This window comes from Macaca fascicularis, chromosome 5, assembly GCF_037993035.2.
Source record: "Macaca fascicularis isolate 582-1 chromosome 5, T2T-MFA8v1.1".
In the NCBI taxonomy this organism is placed as follows: Eukaryota; Metazoa; Chordata; class Mammalia; order Primates; family Cercopithecidae; genus Macaca; species Macaca fascicularis.
The window spans coordinates 92,768,386-92,786,631 of record NC_088379.1 but is presented as its reverse complement, the minus strand read 5'-3'; the positions used below and the strand labels follow the sequence as shown (position 1 = coordinate 92,786,631).

At 40.1% G+C, this 18,246-nt stretch overlaps 1 protein-coding gene across 3 annotated transcripts in view; it reads left to right on the top strand.

Moving 5' to 3' along the window:
• The first annotated feature begins 1,156 nt into the window (after positions 1-1,156).
• KLHL8 (kelch like family member 8) overlaps positions 1,157-18,246 on the top strand; it is a 79,286-nt gene continuing 62,196 nt past the window's right edge. For all 3 annotated transcript variants that reach the window (XM_074040100.1, XM_005555363.5, XM_045392638.3), the window contains exon 1: positions 1,157-1,434. The gene's annotated coding sequence lies outside the window, so the exon portion shown is untranslated. The remainder of the gene's footprint in view (positions 1,435-18,246) is intronic.

The window sequence follows — 18,246 nt, the reverse complement described above, 5'->3', positions numbered from 1 at the left end:
CCACCTTTTTCTTTCAGCTTCTTTGGCCAGCTTCTTGTTTGCCCCAACTGTTACCATCACATTAGGCAGCTGTAATATTAAAAAATCTTTGCTGGTTGTTCTCAACAGTTGCCCCAGGGAAAAGGTTGTTCACATTCAGTGAGCTCTTAGATCAGATAAAGACAACCTTTGCAAATAGGGCTTCCAGATAGCTGCCAGATGAGTCTTATAATGACAGTTCTGTGGGCTTTGGGCTTTTGAGAGTTCCAAATCCATTCTGGCCATCTTCAGAGACCACTAGACTGCTGGGTTTCATGGCTCTCATACTAGCAAGGTTGTTAATTTTCAAGGCTACTGGGGAGCTAAGGAGAGAGAAATGGAAATATGGCAAGTTAAAATGCCACAGATCTCACTGTTTTAACAATATTTAGTCATTTTTAAAAATAAATAATTCTTAGATTATTATAAACCTTTGGTGCATTTCCAGAGTTCCAAAAATATTGATTTTGACCATTTTTGCCAATCTTCTTGCTTTGGAGGAGCAGATTTTTATGGAGAAGATCTTCACTCCACCATGTAGAAGTGGCTAATATGATTCCTTTTATGACCAGTAATTACTGAATGTCTCTCAAGTACAGGGCTATACCTGAGGAAAGAGTCACACAGATTTATCTGAAAACTTATTGCCACTGTATACATTGGGTGTTGGCAGAGGAAAGGGAAACAAATGTAAAGCTGTTAATAAATAAATTTGTATACTAATTCAGACATAGAACAGAAAGCAAAAAAAAAAAAATAGAAAAAAGAATAAATGTGTATATCATTATCATTTTGAATAATGGATTCAGTGAAATTTCTGGAAGAGAAATTTTTGAAAAGATTAGTCATTTAAAACCAAGGGAATGCTTTTCTTTTTCGAACAGTTATGGATTGTTATCTGTGAGTCTTACATAAGACTGCCTGCTTAAGGGCTATTTCAGTCTATGAGAGGAAATAATGGGAGAACACAATTAATATGAATTTTTACCATTAAACCACCTTTGATTTAATTATCTCAGAGAACCTTATAACCCTTTAAACAATTCAGCTTCAGAGCACCCTGGAGAGACAGAGAATGTCGTCAGGGACACGTGATCCAGGATATGTGTTTCCTGGATAATTTTGTTTCAGCTCATTTATTCCCAACACAGCAGCAAGCAGAGTAAACAAAAAGATAACTCATGCTGTAATGAGGACCTTGTGAACTGGAACAACTGAAACTACTGAAGGGCTGAACAACTGGACAAATAAATGAAAGACAGAAGACTACAAAGAGCAACAAATGGAAAAAGTACGTTCTAAGTACAAAGTGGTGTTTGGAAGACAGTGCTGCCAGTGTTTTTCCGGTAATTCCTCTTTAGATGCTGTCATTTTCAGGAGAAGCTGATGCAAATGACGCTACAGCCCAAAGCCCAGGTGAGCTGTGTTGCCTTGGTTTGATTACCTAACGATTCCTTAATCTAGCGTTGCAATAAGACTGTGAAGTAGAAGACAGAACCTTTTTTGTCTATGGAATTAGAAGACAGAATCCCTGGGTGCTGCTTTTAGAGGCAGCATGTACCTTTTCACTCTCCAAGCTGGTTGGAGGAGGTGTTCTCAAAGTGCTGTGGGGAAAAGAAACCATTGTGATTCATTTATATGGAATACCAGATAGTAAATTATTAGGACTTTCAGCAAACATTTAAAATTCCATCAGTGCCTACCAAATGAGGGGGTTAGGATCATAGAAACTCAAAGATTTGTTCTTGGACAAAATTCCTATGAAAAAGGGGGTGGGAAAAAGAGGGAAGCACTGGACCTGATGGGGTTTTCTCTTTTTTCTTTATTTTTGAAATTACTGTAAATAATAATACTAACCTGTCAAGGAGGTTTTACAAACCATGTTTCTCAAATAAATCTTACCTTGAAGAAGCCATGTAGGTAGTTTCAGCCCAAGGTTCTCACAAATTCATCCTCTGAGGATGTGTTGTTAGTACTGCTGAGACACCTGCTGCTTCTTGCATATGTTCTGGATTATCTGAAGGAAGGTGAAAGGGAACTGAGAAGAAGGTACCCAGAGGTAAAGCTTGGCCTTATCCACCTCATCACCTTTTCTCTGATCTATTATCAAGCAGAGAGGACCTAGTGAACTTTTCACTTATTAGAAGTGCACATGTTCCTTAATTCTTATGATTCAATAAACAGCCAAGCTTGGAGAGAGGTACTGGGAAATAATGGAGCTTTGCTCCTACCAAGTCTGTACTATACATCAGATGGAGTCAGATTCTTAACAGAAGCACTGGAGCCTCTCCCTGGGGTCTCCTTTCCAAGCCCTGCTCCATTTCGCACTTGAGTATCTTTAAAGAGTCCAAACTTTATTCATTCATCAAGCAAACAAATATTTACTGAGCACCTACTATATCTTCCAGGCTTTTAAAGAAACACCAGAGCCTCTTTTGGGGGAACTCCTCTATCTACTATACTCTCCACTTACCTTAAAATAAGTTAAATTTCACATATTTAATCACAAATATTTATTGAACACTACTACTTAGAGAAGAACCTTATTGAGTGAGAAAAGGTATATATTGTCTTGAAGGCAAAAGAATCCAGAGCTCTGGGGAATCTGCATTTTTTAAAAATACAATAGAATGTGTTGAACTTAAAATAGGCGCCTTGAAACAATATTTACATGGAAAAAAAGTCACTAGAGAGACCAAATGGAATGGTAAATTTGATTGCTAATTGTTACAGTTCACCATAACAATGATAAAATATAGGCAGATAGCATGAAAAATTATATTATCTCATTGAGCCAATTTATACAGGACTAGGTTAAAAACTGTGGACGCCTGAGCACTGAAAAGTCATGATTCCTTCTAGCATATGTATTTCCAGATCACAATAATATTAAGCTTTCATTAAAATAAATATAAAGAAGTCCAATACATTTTGTATTTTTCGAATGATAGCTTTACTTTTTTGCTGTCCATTTTGGTAGCTACTAGCCACATGTGACAATTTATATTAACTAAAATTAACAATTTTCTTTCTCAGTGTTAAACTAGCCCCATTTCAAGTGCTCAGTAGTCACATGTGACCAATGACTACCTTATTAAAAAGAACAGATATAGAACTTTTTTGTGTGTGTGATAGGGTATTGCTAGGCTGGTATCGAACTCCTGGGCTCAAGCAATCTTCCAACTTGTACCTACCAAAGTGCTAGGATTATAGTTATGAGCCACCACCATGCCTGGCCAAGAACATTTTTATTATCACAAAAAGTTCTATTACACAGTGCTGACCTAAATGCTTTATGAAAATATATAACAAATATTTTCAAAAATGATTTTCTCTTTTTTCTTCTTTTCTGCAAGTATGCTTGGCAAGAAATCCAGGGAATATAAGAAATGCATGGAATATAAGATGTAGGCTGAGCATGGTGGCTCATGCCTGTAATCCCAGGACTTAGGGAGGCCGAGGTGGGTGGATCATGAGGTCAGGAGTTCGAGACCAGCCTGACCAACATGGTGAAACCCTGTCTCTACTAAAAATACAAAAATTAGCCCGGCATGGTTGCACACGCCTGTCATCCCAGCTACTCAGGAGGCTGAGGCAGAAGAATCGCTTGAACTCAGGAGGAGGAGGCAGTGAACTGGGACTGCACCACTGCACTCCAACCTGGGAGACAGAGCAAGACTCCACCTCAAAAAAAAAAAAAAAAAAAAAAAAAAAAAGCTCTAACACTAAAACACATTAACTGAACACATATATGTTTGATATGTTTTTCTGAAGGGGGAGCAAAAACAGAACTCATTAATATTATCAGCATTAAATCTGTATTATTATTATTAGAGACGGGGTCTCACTCTGTCACCCAAACTGAAGTGCAGTGAGCCAAGATTGTGCCACTGCAAACTCTGCCTTCCAGGCTTAAGTTATCCTCCCACCTCAGCCTCCTGAGTAGCTGGGACTACAGGTGCATGCCACCATACTCGGCTAATTTTTGTATTTTTAGTAGCTATGGAGTTTCACTATGTTGCCAAACTGGTCTCTGACTCCTGGGCTCACACAATCTGCCTGCTTGGCCTCCCAAAGTGCTGGGATTACAGGTGTGAGCCACTGTGCCTGGCTATGACTTGTTTATGTAATCAGTGACTGCATCAGCATGTTGTTTGTTGAGACTTCCAAAGAAATAAACTAGAACTAGGCTAACTTTCTGTTCTTTATTGTGCTGAAAAAACACATTTTGTTTTGTTTTGTTTTTAGTTTCTACTGATTACACTTAAACAATTTTAAGGGGGAAAAAATATGTCTTGTATTGGCAAGTATCTCATTATTTAAGGCCCAGCTCAGATACAGCTTTTCTCTGAAGACTTCTCTGGTTATCTAGAAAAGTATGTGTCCTTATAATCTTCCAATACATTCTTCTTTCCATGTTTTATTGCTGTTATTTGCATTAGTATAGTGTCTTCCCCAGTAGACAGTTGGATTGGGAGTTCTGGGAGGATGAGAACCCTATTGTCAGGTCTAACACAGTGACTGGGACTCAATACTGTGTTCATCTGGGAACATGGCTGCCGGCCAGTTCTGGGATTTTTAGCAATGGGAAGAACATGTGGCACTTGGGAAGTTTGTTTCACATCTGTTTTCTTCTTGTTGCCTTCCCACTATCAAAGTGTTTGGGATTGTTATTGTCATCTTCACTTTAAAATTAGACACAATACAGGCGGGTGCGGTGGCTAATGCCTGTAATCCCAGCACTTTGGGAGACTGAAGCGAGTGGATCACCTGAGGTCAGGAGTCTGAGATCAGCCTGACCAACATGGTGACATCCTGTCTCTACTAAAAATACAAAATTAGCCGGGCATGGTTGCACATGCCTGTAATCCCAGCTACTTGGGAGACTGAGGCAGGAGAATCGCTTGAACCCGGGAGGTAGAGGTTGCAGTGAGCTGAGATTATGTCACTGCACTCCAGCCTGGGCGACAGAGTGAGACTCTGTCTCGAAAAACATAGACGCATACAGATAAATTAAATGACTTTTCAAAAGGTACGCGATGAATAAAAGTCTGGGCTGTGATGAAATTTTCAGTCCCCAGTGTTCTAAAGTTATGTTATGCCCTTCCAATAATGTATTGGAAGATTATAAGGACACATACTTAAGGGAGGGTTGCCTCCCTTAAGGTGTCTATTAAGAAATCAAATTCGTAGGCCATGCGTGGTGGCTAACGCCTATAATCTCAGCACTTTGGGAGCCCGAGGTGGGCAGATCACAAGGTCAGGAGTTCAAGACCAGCCTGGCCAACATAGTAAAATCCCCGTCTCTACTAAAAATACAAAAATTAGCTGGGTATGACAAAAATTAGCCAGGCATGGTGGCGCGTGCCTGTAGTCCCAGCTACTCAGGAGGCTGAGGCAGGAGAATCGCTTGAACCCGAAAGGGGGAGCTTGCAGTGAGCCGAGATCGCAGCACTGCACTCTAGCCTGGGCAACAGAGCGAGACTCTGCCTGAAAAAAAAAAAAAAAAAAAAGGAAAAGAAAAAGAAATCAAATTCATACCTTTTCCTGGTATAAGGTAGATATTTTAAGGTAGAAGGAAAAGTGACAAATTTTACATAAAACTCTAGAAGAAAGACTACTGTGGTTTGAACCTCGTGTCAAGGCTTACTTTAAGAAAGAGCCATTTCTTTCTTTCTTTTTTTTAATACTTTAAGTTCTGGGGTACATGTGCGCAACATGCAGGTTTGTCACATGTGCCATGTCGGTGTGCTGCACCTGTTAACTTGTCATTTACATTAGGTATATCTCCTAATGCTATCCCTCCCCCTCCCCCCACCCCATGAGAAGCCTCGGTGTGTGATGTTCCCCACCCTGTGTCCAAGTGTTATCATTGTTCAATTCCCACCTATGAGTGAGAACATGCGGTGTTTGGTCTTCTGTCCTTGTGACAGTTTGCTCAGAATGATGGTTTCCAGCTTCATCCATGTCCCTATAAAGGACATGAACTCATCCTTTTTTATGGCTACATAGTATTCTATGGTGTATATGTGCCACATTTTCTTAATCCAATCTGCCATTGATGGACATTTGGGTTGGTTCCAAGTCTTTGCTATTGTGAATAGTGCTGCAATAAACATATGTGTGCATGTGTCTTTATAGCAGCATGATTTATAATCCTTTGGGTATATACCCGGTAATGGGATGGCTGGGTCAAATGGTATTTCTAGTTCTAGATCCTTGAGGAATGGCCACAGTTTTCCACAATGGTTGAACTAGTTTACAGTCCCACCAACAGTGTAAAAGTGTTCCTATTTCTCCACATCCTCTCCAGCACCTGTTGTTTCCTGACTTTTTAATGATTGCCATTCTACCTGGTGTGAGATCGTATCTCATTGTGGTTTTGATTTGCATTTCTCTGATGGCCAGTGATGATGAGAAAAAAATCAGTGATGATTTTTTCATGTGTCTGTTGGCTGCATAAATGTCTTCTTTTGAGAAGTGTCTGTTCATATCCTTTGCCCACTTTTTGATGGAGTTGTTTGATTTTTTCTTGTAAATTTGTTTAAGTTCTTTGTAGATTCTGGATATTAGCCCTTTGTCAGATGGGTAGATTGTAAAAATTTTCTCCCATTCTGTAGGTTGCCTCTTCACTCTGATGGTAGTTTCTTTTGCTGTGCAGAAGCAGAAAGAGCCATTTCATTCGCTTTTTTTGGTTTCTATTTCTACCAACTTGGAGGCAGAGCGCTTCGTCGCTACTGCTATTTTACCAATATATTCCAGCAGAGGGCGCTCCAAGCATTTTACAACGTTTCCTATGGCTCCTTCGATCCCCGCCCCGCCCGCGGCCCGCAACATCCCTGCTCTCGTCCCAAAGACACGTTTTGACCTAATTCTTCTGGTGCCAAGTCATTGAAAGGTCCTGTTTGCCCCTCGGGGTGTATTAGGAGCTCGTAGGGTTTGAGAGATACACTGCATTTTATCACACCTCTCCATATTCAATTCAGTAGGTCATATTTGAATATGAAACATAGAGGATAATTTTCAACGATTGATTTGCTATAGTTAGAGATCATGCTAGGTGATGATTAAATGATAACAATTATGCTTTTTCTCCACCCTGTCCCCCAAAAGTGTAGTTTATTCAATTCATCTCAAATGATGACAAAGGGATTTTTTTATACTTTCTTCATTTGCACCTCGAATGCAGTCATGTGTTACTTAACAAGATTCTGAAACATGCATCACTTTGTCTTGTGAACATCAGGGCTTATACAAGCCTAGATGGTATAGCCTATTGCTTATATGGTCTAACCTATTGCTCCTAGGCTGCAAACCCACATGGCATGTTACTGTACTGAATACTGTAGGCAACTAGAATACAATGGTATTTGTGTATCTAAACATAGGAGAAAGGTACAGTATAAATACGATATAAAAGATAAAATATGGTACTTGTATAGGGCACTTACCCTCAATGGAGCTTGTAGGACTAGAAGTTGCTCTGGGTGAGTCAGGGAGTGAGTGGTGAGTGAATGTGAAGGGCTAGGACATTACTGTACACTATGTAGACTTTACAAAACCTGTACAGTCAGGCTACACTATAAATAAAATATATTTATTTATTCAAATATTTATTCTTTCTCTGGTAATAAACTAACCCTAGCTTACTGTAATTGTTTTACTTTATAAACTTTAAAACTTTTTAAACTTTTAGACTCTTCTTTAATATCACAACTTCCAATGCAAACACACTGTACAGCCGTTCAAAAATATTTTCTTTCTTTATATCTGTATTCTATAAGCTTTTTTATTCTTTTCTTTTCTTTTTAAACTTTTGGTTAAAAACGAAGACACAAGCACACATTAGCCTAGGCCTACACAATATCAGGATCGTCAATATCACTGTCTTTCATCTCCACATCCTGCCCCACTGGGAAAGTCTTCCGGGGCAATAACCTGCATGGAGCTGTCATCTCTATGATAACAATGCCTTCTTCTGTAATACCTCCTGGAGGACTTGCCCCAGGCTGTTTTACGGTTAACTTTTTTTGAAATAAATAGGAGTATACTCTAAAATAGCAATAAAAAGTATAGTAAATAAACCAGTAACGTAGTCATTTCTTATGAAGTATTATAGAATGTACATAATTGTATCTGCTATACTTTTATACTACTGGCAACACAGTAGGTTTGTTTACACCGACATCACCATATGCACATGAGCATGAGCAATGCATTGTGCTAAGACATTCTCATGGATATGACATCACTAGGGGATAGGAATTTTTCAGCTCCACTGTAATCTTTTTTTTTTTTTTTTTTTTTTTTTGAGACAGAAACTTGCTCTGTCGTCGCTAGGCTGAGTGCAATGGTGCAACCTCAGCTCGCTGCAACCTCCGCCTCCCCTGTTCAAGCGATTCTCCTGCCTCAGCCTCCTGAGTAGCTAGGACTACAGGTGTGCACCACCACACCCAGCTAATTTTTTGTATTTTTTAGTAGAGACGCAGTTTTACCATGTTGGTCAGGATGGTCTTGATCTCTTGACCTTGTGATCCGCCCGCCTCGGCCTCCCAAAGTGCTGGGATTAGAGGCGTGAGCCACTGTGCCCGGCCAGCTGCTCTATAATCTTATGGGACCATCCATACATGCAGTCCTTTGCTGACCAAAACATCGTTATGTGATTTATGATTGTACTTTAAAGTATCTCTACATCTACAGTATGGACCCAGAACTCATTCTACTCTAAATGTAGTTCTTCATCCAATAATTGAACACTGATTGTGACAAATAGTTGACTCACTTGCGTTTTTGGTAGTTTATGTAAATGTCTAAACAATGACAAAGAATGCGTTGTTGAGTGCTTCTAAAAGATACACTTAGCCTGAAATTAGTATTTTTAAAAATAGTGTTTAAAATAGAAAATCAAACAATGAAAAAAGAAAATGGAAAAATATTTATCAAGTATCTTCAATCAAGATTGTGTAGGCATAAATGATAACATGATAAAAATTTATTTTATAAAAAAACCTAGGCAGACCAAAGACTTAAATATACAATGTAAAATTCAAAATTTTAGAAGAAAATATCTTTATGTCCCAGAAATAGGAAATATTTCTCAAAGAAGATATAAAAGAAACTCAACCCACTAAGTAAATAGGTAAAATCTGATCAGTTTGATTACATTCTTTTATTTTTATTTTTATTTTTTGAGACAGAGTCTCACTCTGTTGCCCAGGCTGGAGTACAGTGCACAATCTCAGCGCACTGCAACCTCTGCCTCCCAGATCAAGCCATTCTTGTGCCTCAGCCTCCCGAGTAGCTGGAACAAAGGTGCATGCCACCATGCCCAGCTAATTTTTGTCAGGGTTTCACCATAGTGGTTAGGCTGGTCTCGAACTCCTGACCTCAAGTGATCTGCATGCCTCAGCCTCCCAAAGTGCTGGGATTATAGGCATGAGCCACACGCCTGGTCAGTTTGATTACATTCTCATCAAAAGCTACCTCCCATTGGAGTTTGAGATCAGCCTGGGCAACATGGTGAAACCCCATCTCTACTAAAAATACAAAAAAATTAGCCAGGCATGGTGGCCTGTGCCTGTAATCCCAGCTACTTGGGAGGCTGAGGCAAGGAGAATTGCTTGAACCCTGGAGGCGGAGGTTGCAGTGAGCCAAGATCATGTCACTGCACCCCAGCCTTCGCGACAAAGCGAGACTCCATCTCAAAAAAAAAAAAAAAAAAATTGGAAAGCAAGATTATCAAAAGATATCACTAAAAAGTAAGACAAGTCACAAACTGGAAGAAGATATTTAATACTCACATAATGTGCAGAGGATTACTATTCAGAATATTTAAAAATTACACCTAAAAAAAATTGAAAAAAAAAACCTAATAGAAAAATGGACCAACACATTGAACATGGATTTTACAAAAAAAGAAATCTGAATTGGTAATAAATATATTAAACATATTAAAACCTCATTCATAGCTAGATAAGTGCAAATTATGATCACAAGATTAGGCAAAAAATTAAAACCACAAGATACTATTTTATGTCTACCATTGGTATAAATTAAAAAGTCTGGTAAAACCAAGTCTTGGCCAGAATGTTTGATCACTGGAGTCCTCAGAAAACTTCCTTAAAAGTGTGCATTGATATGACAATTTTGGAAGACAATTTGGCATTTTTTAGTTACACCAAAGTCATGCATATTGTAAAACCAGCAATTCCACTTCTAGAGAAACTCTTGTATTTGCTATGTACCCTTAGACATATACACGAGTGTCTATAGCAGCATTGTCTGTAATAGTAAAAACCTGGAAGTAATCCAAGTATCCACCAACAAGATGAGTAAATTATGGTATATTCATATGATGCAATAGTATGTAGCAGTGAAAAATGAAGAAACCATAGCCATGCGTATCAACAAGGATGAATCTCACAAATACAATGTTGAATAAGAAAAGCAGATTGGAGAAAGATACATACAGTATGATTCTGTCCATTTAAATTTCAAACGCATGCAAACTAAATGCAAATAGGGTACAACTACAAAGAAATAAATGAGAAAAATAAATATCACATTCACATAGTGTTTACTATGGGAGAAAGAGAAATGTGTTCGGAGAAGAGCACACAGAGGTAAGTGCACAGTTCTATTGAATTATCCTTTTTAAACATGCATAAAGAATAATTAACCTCATATACCAGTAAGTATAGGAAATGTATAATTATTTTTAAATATTAGAAATATTATTAGCTTTGAAAGGGAGATGTCATCCTAATAGAATTTGGTATGTTTATGTTAGATCCATGGTTATAGAAATAAAGTATTAGGAGAAAATTTGTGAGATGGTGTGAACAATAAAAGTGGACAATCAACTGGGCATGGTAGCTCACACCTATAATCTCAGCACTTTGGGAGGCCGAGGCAGGCGGATCACTTGAGGTCAGGAGTTCGAGACCAGCCTGGCCAACATGGCAAAACCTCATCTCTACCAAAAACTACAAAAATTGGCTGGGCGTGGTGGTGCACACCTGTAGTCCCAGCTACTCGGAAGGCTGAGGCAGGAGAATTGCTTGAACCTGGGAGGCGGAGGTTGCAGTGAGCTGAGATTGCACCACTGCACTCCAGCCTGGGTGAAAGAGCGAGACTCCATCTCAAAAAGAAAAAAAAAAAAAGGTCTTTGTGATTTTCCCCAGGTGGATCAAAAATGTGTTTAGATATCATGAAAGCAAAGAACAAGGAAAATATTGGGACATAGAAGTTATATCCAGTAAAGCACATCCTCGTACATTCCTGCCACAGGTCGGGTGAACATTACTGTTCACAGATGGGGTTATCACATCATTCTCTGCCATTCTTCCGCAGATGGCGTGTTAAGGCAGAAGGCTGGCACTCAGCACCTGCCTGTCTTAGGTTGGGTTACCCCAGAAGCAAACCCAGACGTAAGGATTTAGATTTAGTAATAATTAAGTCAGGGTATTTCATTTGGAAAAGGATCCCAAAAGGCACTGGCAGGAGAGGAGGGAAGAGAGAAAGAAAGGGAAGAAAGCCAACGAAGGGTATTGTTACCACACAGATTCCGTGGAGGCCTACCGGGCTTACTCCCCGGTGAAACTGAGAAACCAGGCAGAATGCACCTCAGAGTTGCCCCCACCGGGCAGGTAAGGCCGCTATGATTTTCAGACACCAACTCCCTTCAGTCACTAGTTGAAATCTGCTTTGGGGGAGGGGAGAGAGGACAAACTTCCCAGCACTTCTAGCCTGCCCTGCCGGCCAGGGCTACCCAGACAGAGAGAAAAATCCCTCAGGTGAAGGGCTGGAGATTTCTCCAGACAGAAGTCCACATTCTACGTGCATGCTACATGGCCCCGATGTCAGGAACACACGTATTGACACGTGCAAAATGCTATGCACAAAATCCTAACATCTAGGCTTCTGGTTCTTCCTAATAACCGATTTTAAATGATTCTTTCCATAATAATGTGAAGGTGTAAGCCTGTCCTGGAGCAGGTAGGGAGTGGGATAAAAAGTGAGGGGCAGGAATTGAGAAGATTACAATTCTGATCACCTGGTCTGTGCTTAACACTGCATTAGATGCTGGAAATAGATTTGTAACTCTTAAGCTGTGGTCCCCAGAGCTAATAATATAATGGGTACTTATATACACATGAAACATTTAAGTGGTAATAAAAGATGTATAGATTGTCAGTGTGAGTGATACAGATAAAATGCTGAGGAGAGAGGCATTTCTATGTTTAAAAGTGGGTCATATGTGGTACTCTAGACCAGACTAGAGGATTACCTGACAGTTGGAATGAGGTGATCTAGGTGATACTCCCAGCCTGAACAAAAACGTTAATAGCAAGGGTGCTGTTTGTCTCTCCAGATCTCTGCAGATTCGTCTTCACCCTTCTCCACCTTGACTGGTGCCAGAAAACTGGATATTATGGATGAAATTAACAGACATCCTTGTCCCCTGGCTTCCAGCAGTTTTATTGGGGGTGGAGGTGTCACTTGAGGAGGTCAAAGGGAAGGACAGGGAGATTGGGGTGTTTCTCTCTCAGCTCCCTTCTTTCAGGGTTGTCACGAGTTAGTTGCTTTCCTTTATCAAGAACTTAATCAAGAGGTGCTCTACATACAGCTTCCTTTCTCCAGGTTCCAGGAACTGCTCTCTTACTGGCTCAGAAGTACTGCTTTATTCCTTGCAGCTGACTCTAGAATCTGTTCACACCTTTATTAAACTCTCCTCAAATTGCTGAAGTGTGCCAATGAGTTTTCTGCCAGTGGCCTGACTGAGAGGGTGGGAATGAACTTGAGAGGAGGGAGGAGTGAGATGTTTGGCGAAACTTGAGGAAAGCGCTCATGTTGAGAAGGGAGGGAGGTAAAATGAATATTCTTTTTTTTTTTTTTTTTTTTTGTATTTTTAGTAGAGACGGGGTTTCACTGTGTTAGTAAAATGAATATTCTTTTATTTTTTATCTAAAGAAAAAGGGTAGGTGGTGGCGGGCACCTGTAGTCGCAGCTACTTGGGAGGCTGAGGCAGGAGAATGGTGTGAACCCAGGAGGCGGAGCTTGCAGTGAGCTGAGATTGTGCCACTGCACTCCAGGCTAGGTGACAGAGCGAGACGCCATCTCAAAAAAAAAAAAAAAAAAAAAAAAAAAAAAGGGTAGGCCAGGTGCAGTGGCTCACGCCTGTAATTCCAACACTTCTGGAGGCTAAGGCAGGTGGATCAATTGAGGTTAGGAGTTCAAGACCAGCCTGACCAACATGGCGAAACCCATCTCTACCAAAAATTACAAAAATTAGCTAGGCGTGGTGGTGCGCACCTGTAGTCCCAGCTACTCGGGAGGCTGAGGTAGGAGAATGACTTGAACCTGGGAGGCGGAGGTTGTGAGCCAAGATCGCACCACTGTACTCCAGTCTAGGTGACAGAGTGAGACCCTGTCCCCCCACTGCCCCCGCAAAAAAAGGAAAAAGACATTCCAGATTTGAGGACCATGTTCTGAGGGAAGTTTTAAAAGTCTGGACTGATGTATAAATGGCTGCTTGTCAATGTCCATGCAGCAAAGGTGATCACATATCATCTGTCTTGAGCTCTGCTTGGCCTCATCTGTTTTCTATTCAACAGTTGCGAGCATAAAGGAGGAGTTTTTGTGTAGAACCTCTACCAGGTAGGCATATATCTAATTACCCTCTGGCCTTCTATAATTCAAGTCTTAGTGATGATAAAAGGAGCAACTGAAACCTTCCAAGTAGGCTGAACAATAGGTGATTTTATTCTAATAGTCTAGTTTCACCTGTGAGGAAATAGGCTGAAAGTTTTTCTTCTGGTTCTACTTCTTTGAAAAAGAAATGCAATTACAATTTTTTAAATGTAATTTTCCATGTTCATTGTTGGCTTGTAAACTCCCAAGGGGAATCACTTAGCCAGAGGACCTGAGAATTTGAGCTTCTTTCTGTACCATCTGTGCAAAGATTATGGGTACATGAGCAATAGATTGTGGCTTCATGACCGGTAGCAACCATTTAGGGGAAGGAATTACATCACCTACAAAAGGTTGCAATATGACCTCAAAGTATTTTCTTAAAGTTTCTATGAAAAATGGTCAAGGTGTAGGGAAGTAAATTCACATACCCTGTCTGATTATTCAACCCTAGTTTATCTCTCAATTGGTGGTTTTTATCTGCTGATCTCTTCATGACTCCTGACTTTTGTACCTTCTTTCTCCACTGACCCAGTAAAAGAATAGGCCTAAATTGCTGATTAAAAAGTAGAGAAAGCCTGAAAGGCTGGGCAGTCCACTTGGCAATTTGGGAGCAGTCATATTTGTTCCAATGCAAATATTATCCCTTTTGCAACTGGAACTTCCAACGCCTCCAGGTCTTTAGTGAGACTGTTTTGGTAGAAGCCACCAATCAAGTATAATACTGTTGTGCAATCCAATACTAACCACCCAAAGTTAGTGCCAACTCCACAGGTTAAGGGCATAGTCCCTGAGAAAACTGCCTTTGCTTCAGATGCAAGCAGCAAGTTTGGGAGTCCTCAGACCACCGTCAATTCTGAACCAATGACTACAAATTCAGGGGCTCCCTGGCCCCCACAGGTTTAATAATTCATTAGAATGACTCACAGAACACAAGAAAACACTATATATACGATAACAGTTGTGTTATAATGTTAATAGATACAAATCGGTATCAGCCAAATGAAGAGAAACATTGGGTGAGATCTGAGAGGGTCCCACACGCAGAACTTCCATGCCCTTTCCTCATAGAGTCAGGATGTGTTGCCCTCCTGACACATCAATGTGTTCACTAACCAGGAAGTTCCATTGAGCTTTGGCATCCAGAGGGTTTTTTTTGAGTTTCCTTTATGTGGGCATGAGTGTTTGAATTACTGGCCCTGTGACTGAACCCAAACTCCAGCCTCCTACCCTCCTCAGGGATCAGGAGATCAAGCTAATATCAAATGGCAGAGAATATAGAGGGTTGCATAATTTACTGTAATGTAATACACATGCACCTCTGCATGCTCTTAAATCAGGTTTAGGTCTGGCTATATAAAACAAAAAGCCCTGACACAGTGGCTTAAGCAAGATAAAAACTTATTTTCATTGCACAAAGGTAGGCAATCCTGGACTGAAATGATGGTTTAATGGTCATCAGAGACTCAGGCTCCTTCTGTCATTCTTCCATCATTCCATACATGATTTCCAAAGACAAATAACTTATTTATTTATTATTTAGACACGAGGTCTGGATTTGTTGCTCCAGCTGGACTGCAGTGGCATAATCATAGCTCACTGCAACCTCCAACTCCTGGGCTCAAGGGATCCTCCCATCTCAGCCTCCCAGGTAGCTGGGACTACAGGTACATACCAACAATCTTGGCTAATTTTTTTTGTTTTTTTAAATTTGAGTAGAGACACAGTCTTGCTGTGTTTCCCAGGCTGGTCTCAAACTCCCAGACTCAAGCATCCTTTGTCTGGGCCTCCCAAAGTGCTGAGATTACAGACATGAGCCATGGTGCCCAATCTCCACTGTCACATAACTCTGTGGTCCAAGATAGCTGTTAAAACTCAAGCCATCACTTCCAGGAAGAAAGACAAATAAGAGAGATACTCTAAAACTGGATTAGTAAGCAGCCATCCCCAAAGTCCTGTGCAATAGTTACACCTTTTAGCTGGGCTTACAGCCATCCCACTAAAAATATTGGAGTTCTCCTTCTAAAGAAGGCGGCAAAACGATGCTGTTTAAGCAGCTAGCAGTGTCTGCCGTGTTGCATTTATTTTCATTTCAAAAAATAAATCAAAAAATAAACTTTTCAGATTGAATCTGTAATGAGAATGTGAAGGTGATATCAGAAAACAAATATTTTATATATAAATATTTATATATTTTATATTAAATATTATGTATTTATATTAATATTAAATATTAAATATTATATTAAATAATATAAATATAATAAATACATTAAATATTTATATATATATTTTTGGGGGGACAGAGTCTTGCTCTGTTGCCCAGGCTGGAATGCAGTCGCGCAATCTCGGCTCACTGCAACCTCTGCCTCCCGGGTTCACGCAATTCTCCTGCTCAGCCCGGAAGTAGCTGGGACTACAGGCGTGCACTGCCACGCCCAGCTAATTTTTGTATTTTTAGTAGAAACAGGGTTTTGCCATGTTGGCCAGGCTGGTCTTGAACTCCTGATCTCAAGTGATCTGCCGGCCTTGGCCTCCCAAAGTGCTGGTATTACAGGGGTGAGCCATCCCGCCTGGCCTAATATAGAGCTATATCTTAATGATAGAAGTACTTTTCACAGACATGGTACATTTGGAATACAAATTGCAGTGGAAACACAATTACATTTGTTTCACTGTGCCAATTTCTATCATACATATGGATACAATTTTGGTCAGAAGTATGAGGCACAGGTTTCAAAAATAGTTACTGAAAAACAAAGTTTCTCTAAATGTGTTTTTTTCTGGTAACTAAAGTCACAATTTTTGAATGTGGTAGGGATGAAGGCAAGTTGCTCTCATTCTGTCATTTTTCATATTGCTCCGGAGAGAATTCCACAGTTCCCCCACATATTCAGCCTGAGAATTCAACCCTATCTAGGCAGGTTCATGGGAAATGGAAACTGATTAGACTTGGGTATGATGGCGTAATAAAAGTAAAATGCTAAACATGAAAACAAACAAACAAAAAATAACGCTCAGATTTCAAAAGTCACCAACACTAGTAATTTTCAAAATAAATTATTTAGTGCACCAAGAGAACTAGCAGTGGTCATAGCAAGGATGATGCTTTCTGTTTTAGCTTCACCCACAGACCCACCCGCAAACTACCTAAAACAGATATTCAGTGGAAACAGTAACTGTGTGCCTGCCATGTAAATATATCTTCAAGTAATGTCCTCTAACCCAGAGCTGCATCCCTACTCCTTTCATTCAAAGTTTTAACTCAAATTCTGTCTTATATAGATATGCAACAGAGATCTTATGGCCCTAAACCCTGAAATATTTACTGCCTGACCTTTGGCAGGAAGTAGTTACCGAATGGTTGTTTATTGCGCAAAGTTGGTATGCATCCATTTATCGTCCAGGTATTTATTAAGCATCTATACATCAAGTACTATGCTGTTATTTTCTGTTTAAGGAGATTTCAGACAAATGAAAGATATAACTTCTTAAAATGCTCACTAAGTGCTACTTTAGGGGCAAAAATAAGTTGTACGATGAGCATATATAGGAGGCAGTAACCCAAAACTGGAGAGGGGGGACTGTAACCAAGAAAGCCTTCCTAATTAAAAAGTTGTCTAAGTTAATACTAGATGATTAGAAAGAGTTCGCCAGACAAAGGGATAGAGGGAACAGCAATTACAAAGACCCACAGAAAAACTGGGAACTTTAAATATTTCAGAGATACTGGGTGCTGTGACTTGAGCCTTGTAATCCCAGTCACTCCGAAGGCTAAGGCAGGAGGATCCCTCGAGGTCAGGAGTTCAAGACCAGCCATGGCAACATAGCAAAATCCCCCTATCCCCGCACCCCACCAAACTCCACCTCACCCATCTCTTTAACAAAATAAAGACAAAAACAAAACAACAATATACATCAGAGAAATATATCAAAAAATGGTCAGCAAAGGTTTAGAGATAAGGTATGTCAGGCTGATGGCATGGGTAGTGGATGGAAGAACTGTCATTAATTTGTTAAAATAGCACAAGTTGAGCCACCAGCCTAAGGTCAGAAACCATAGCCATCCACACGTGTGTCTTAGGATAAAAGGCAGGAAATCATTGTTGAGGGAAGCTGAAGTGCCACAGTAAAGACTGGTTTTGTAGGAGGGTGATAGGATAGGAGTCAAGGGATTGGGATGAAATGTAACTACAAGCCAGTAACCCTGACCTGGACAGGGAGGTAGTGGTCTTGCTGGTGGTGTTCAGGCTCTTTAAGTATGTTTCCATAGACAAAGAACCTTAGCAACTCTTCCGGGACCTGCTCTCTGGTTGCAAGCTTTGCCTCCCTAGCAAATGAAGATAAAATAGCCTTTTTTATTAATCTTTCCAAATCCCTCTGCAAGCCACATCTGAAAGTCTTCCCCCCCTTCCCCCTTTAGAGAAAGAAAAATTGTCTGGCTCTGTCATCCAGGGCATGAGCCACCATAGCCAGCCCACATCTGAAATTCTTTTGATGGTTATAAAGCCTTTCATCCCAGGATTAAAGATAAAG